The sequence below is a fragment of the Cicer arietinum genome, chromosome 2, assembly GCF_000331145.2.
Source record: "Cicer arietinum cultivar CDC Frontier isolate Library 1 chromosome 2, Cicar.CDCFrontier_v2.0, whole genome shotgun sequence".
Classification (NCBI taxonomy): Eukaryota; Viridiplantae; Streptophyta; class Magnoliopsida; order Fabales; family Fabaceae; genus Cicer; species Cicer arietinum.
In genome coordinates, this window is record NC_021161.2 from 35,596,804 (window position 1) to 35,601,768 (window position 4,965).

Genomic DNA, 4,965 nt, shown 5'->3' on the forward strand with positions numbered 1-4,965 from the left:
AAACACAATACTTTTTTATCTGTTTTTCGATGTGTACTAAACTCCAATCTTTGCTCTAATGATAATGATTGTATTTTGAATTGAATTTCTAACTACTCAATACAAATATATTCTCATATATGAAACATTGAGCTTATGTTTCCCCCCTTTTTTATAACTTAACAACATAAGCACAAGACTCCTTGGAAGAAGAGAAAAAATCGCATTATTGATGGTTGAAATAAACTATATTCAAAAGGAGCTATTTGTTCACATCAAACTATTTAACGATAGGCTCACTACATCAATTTCATATGATGCATACTATCAATTGTCTTGAAAATTTACTTGAATGCTTAGTTTGATTACCATAATGTTTAGCTGGATGGTAAGATAAACTCTTTTGATGGTTACTCTTTAATGAAAAAATCGACAAGTTAGTCTTGAGAAAATTCTATAAGGAAAAGCATGAGTGAATATTCAGCTTTTAATGAGAGCTCTCTTTACTGGTATACTCCAATGACTAATTTTTATCATTGGGGGATGAAGAGACTAAAATAACTCTTGGGGATTTCCCATGATACAGAAAAGTTGAGTTTTTGGGATTTTGAGAAGGATCTTGAAAGCTGTTGTTGGTGGAAGTGATAATAAAATTTGATTAAGTAGTTGTGCATGTTAGCAAGAGACTAATGTTCTTCAACCATTGTTTATTATGGATGAAGAGAAAGAATGATGAGGAATATGATGATTGAGTGGAAATAAATATTGTCAAACTGATATCATGTAAATAAAATGGAGAGAAAACAATTACCGAATAGATCTATTCATCCTTAATGAATAAAGTGTGATTACGAAGAATATATAATCAAAGAGATTGACTAAAGTGTTAAGTGATATGATAAATAATAATAGTATGTAGATAACTATGAAGAGAAAACAGTTACTGAATAGATCTATTTATCCTTAAGCAATATATTGATATACTAATAGTATGTAGATAACTATAAAGCGACAATTAAAAAGAGAACATACACTATGGAAGTCGTGTTGTCATATTATTTTAGTTCAAGATCCTCATGATAGATCATTCATATAGAACACAAATACACAATTTACAATGTAAGTTGGGAGTTTATCTAATATAGTCCATATAATTGTTTTGGGATAACATATAGTGGGATACAATTTTCAATATGATGGATAAGAACATCATGTAAATACTATCAATTTCTCTTGTAGGGTTTTTGAACTAGAAATATAAATGAAAACAACATTTTCTCGTTGCTCACACAATGTTACTATATAATAGTAGTGTGAGACCTAGGGTTAGAGGACACCCCAATCATGTCAATATATACATAAGATATGTGTGTATATGTGTTGACTATAGGAGTTATATAAAATTTTGTGTTTAAACATTAATATATAATGACAATAATCAACGGTTTGATTTTTTAAACGGAGTAATTCATCACAAAATTACTCCTAGAGTCAACGAATCTCCACTTTTATATATATATATATATATATATAAATTAATCTTTCAACGTTTAATGACATTGATCCAATTCATAAAATGTGACTCACAAATTGCAGTATGATGTGACGTGTTCCAACAATCTTAAGACCAAAGTATTCTCATAAAATTAACCTTCAAGTTCATGTCAATACCACATTAGCAAGAGAGATCTGAAAAATATTCTAAATGCGAATTTCTTCCTAAGCCTCCAAATTTGTAACATAATGTGATGTGACATGTTTTGCATTAATATTTATGAGTTATTTTTTGTTTTGCATTGATATTTATGAGTCATTTTTTGTTTTGTTTTATACTTTAAATGTAACACTTATCAATATATTTTTTTATAGAAGAAATTTATTATTAAGTTATGCGTCATGGGGATGAATCTCAAATGGTGAAGCATTCGTTTTGCATAAGAGAGGTCCAAAGTTCGGTTTCCTGCATTTCCAAAAAGGATTACTATTTTAAAATAAAAGATATTGTCTCCCAATGTTTTTTAGTTGTGTTTGCGTAGAATTAAGTAAAATTTTAAAATCCAAATAATTTCTTCTCTATTGATTCTAGTCCAATGTAAGTTGTGAGTCAATCAAAACTAGTCCATATATTTTTTTAGAATAGCATATATCACTCACATAGTGGCAATACATCGAACACATATAATTCATCAATTAACAATATAATGAATAAGAACATTATAGAAACACTATCAAATTCTGCTAGTGGGATTTTGAACTAGAAATACACATGAAATTAACATTTTTGCATTGCTTATATATTGTTATTATAGTAGTGCGAGACACAGGGTCATGTGACACTCCAATTACGTCAATAAATACAAAAGTTATGTATGTATGTGTATATATAATGCATTTCCTTCTACTTCAATTATAAGCATAAAGTGTTTGTGTATATTGACCTCATATACAAACAAATATAAACTAATGTATAACATTTAATGACATTGTTCTAATTCATGAAATGTGACTCACAGATCACAGTTTCATGTCATGTGCTCTAAACTATATTAAGACCAAAGTATAGTGATAATTCAACCTGCAAGTTGATGCCAATACCATATGAGCAAGACAAATCTAAAAGACATTCTCCATGAGAATTTTTTATTAAGCCTCCAAATCTATTATAAAATGTGACGTGGTTTAAGGATAACTTTGAGACAATGTTTATGATTCATTTTATTTTATACTTCAAGTGTAATATTTATCAATAACGTTTTGTTATAAAGAATTTAATAATAAGTTGCATCATGGGGATGTAGCTCAATTGGTAGAGCGCTCGCTTTGCATGCGAGAGGTACAGGGTTCGATCCCCTGCATCTCCAATTGATTTTTTAAAACCCAAATAATTTTTATCTATTGATTTGTATATATATATATATATAGTGTAAATTTTTTTACACATTTATATATAAATGTTATGTAATTGATTTAGTCCACAGATAGTTAATGTACCATTAAATCTCTCTTGATTTGTGTGACTTATTGTGATAAATGTCTTTATTAGTAGCGGTTCTACAAAACTCTTTTATCTTTTTTTAATGTGTACTATAGTTCAATTTTTCGTCTAACAATTGTATTTTTGAATCATATTTGTAACCGCTCGTGCATAGTAATATTCTTAAATATAAAATGTTAAGTTTACTTTTCCTCTTATTTTATTCACTCAACATCATAAAAACGATACTCCATGGAAGAAGAGAAAAATTATCATTATTGATGTTGAAATAAACTATATACAAGAGAAATTATTTATACGTATCAAACTAATCAACAACAAGTTCCCTACATCAATTTTATATTGTTCATACTTCCATCTGTTCTATAAAATTTAATTGAATACTTAGTTGGATGGTAAGATAAATGGCTTTGATGATAGTTCTTTGATAAATAAATTAACAATTTTGCCTGGGAAAGAGCTTTGAAGGAGAAACATTAGTCGATCTTTAGCCTTTTTGCTAAAGAGGTAACAATCAATATTCAAGTGTTTAGCGAGTTTTTGAAATATGGATTTTGTTAAGACAAAATTCCTAGTGATATTATAAAGATAAGAAACCTTAATGATTAGGAGATTTTGATACACTTTTTTTATCTAATGTGTGATCTTGAGTGATTTCATTAAGAAAGGTAAATCTTAAAAGGACTAAGCATAAATGAACTAATCACAAGAAACATTATGTGAAAAACAACTTTCGATCAGACTTTAGAAAGTTCAACCCTAAAAATGAACATAATTTAGAATGTTCATTAAAAAGTTCAGAATGTTAAATAAAGTATAAATGAATAAAGTTCAAAGCATTTATAATCACGTACAAGAAAAAAACTGAAACTACATTAGAATAAGTAGGATAATATGATACTAATATCACTTCTCGTCAAAGAAGGATATTGGTATTAAATCTAACAATGATATTCAATGTTTATTTATTTATAACAAAGAAAGTTGGAATAAATACAAATGGATTATTATCTTGTATCGTAAAGAAATGATCATCATCAATATCCATGTAAATTATTCCTCATTGTTTAGATCTAAAAAATGAATAATGGTAATAACAACACTAATAATATTCAAAACATTTACTTGAAGAATGATGAATAAATGTAAAGAAGAATATTCACATTTATCATAAAAGAAGATCATCATAATTGTCAACAAAATTAGTCTCTCACTAATATATCACTATTAAGATTGACAAAGATCAAATACAAAATGCACAACTCATCCTTGTTGAAAAACCATCGATGATTATGAGGATCAAAATATTCAGTGAAGAATTCAGAATAATCGTGAGTTCAAAATGTGCGTACACAAGTACAAAACAAATAGAAAAGTGATACAAGACTACTTCACTAATATTGTTTACCGTTGTGAACAATATCAACATGGAAAAATGATATTCAACCCCATGTTTTCTCTCTTTTGCGTCACAAGTCAAAGACAAACCTAACAAACATTCTAAAATCCACTTAGAATTCAGAATGTTCAAATTTCTTCATGAAAAACTTCATCATAGATTACTATGTTAGGACTTAAACCCAACAGTCACATGAAGGTCTGAGAACTTCACTAAAGCTCAACTTCTTGCTTATAAATAGAGAAGAGCTCATAACTTGGAGAATCAAGAATTCAACAATCTTATCTTAAAAGAATAAGACTTGATTAAAAGCTCAAACACATTCAAAGTTCATCATAGATCACCAAATCTAAAGAATCCAATAGTGTGAAGTTCTTGCTCATCCCAGTCAAGTTATAAGAACTTGACTCAAAATAATTCTTTTAATTGTAAATATTCTAAATTCAACTTAAAGTTTAGAATGTTCATAAATCTTCAATGTCATTATTAAAGGTTACCATGTGTTAGAACTTGTGTCCAACATACACATGAAGGCCTATACACACTAATGAAGCTCACTTAATATATATATATATATATATATATATATATA

At 27.9% G+C, this 4,965-nt stretch overlaps 1 non-coding gene across 1 annotated transcript; it reads left to right on the forward strand.

Moving 5' to 3' along the window:
• Positions 1-2,767: 2,767 nt before the first annotated feature.
• TRNAA-UGC (transfer RNA alanine (anticodon UGC)) lies at positions 2,768-2,840 on the forward strand. The gene has a single exon. It is a non-coding gene; the product is annotated as a tRNA-Ala (tRNA).
• The last annotated feature ends 2,125 nt before the right edge of the window (positions 2,841-4,965 follow it).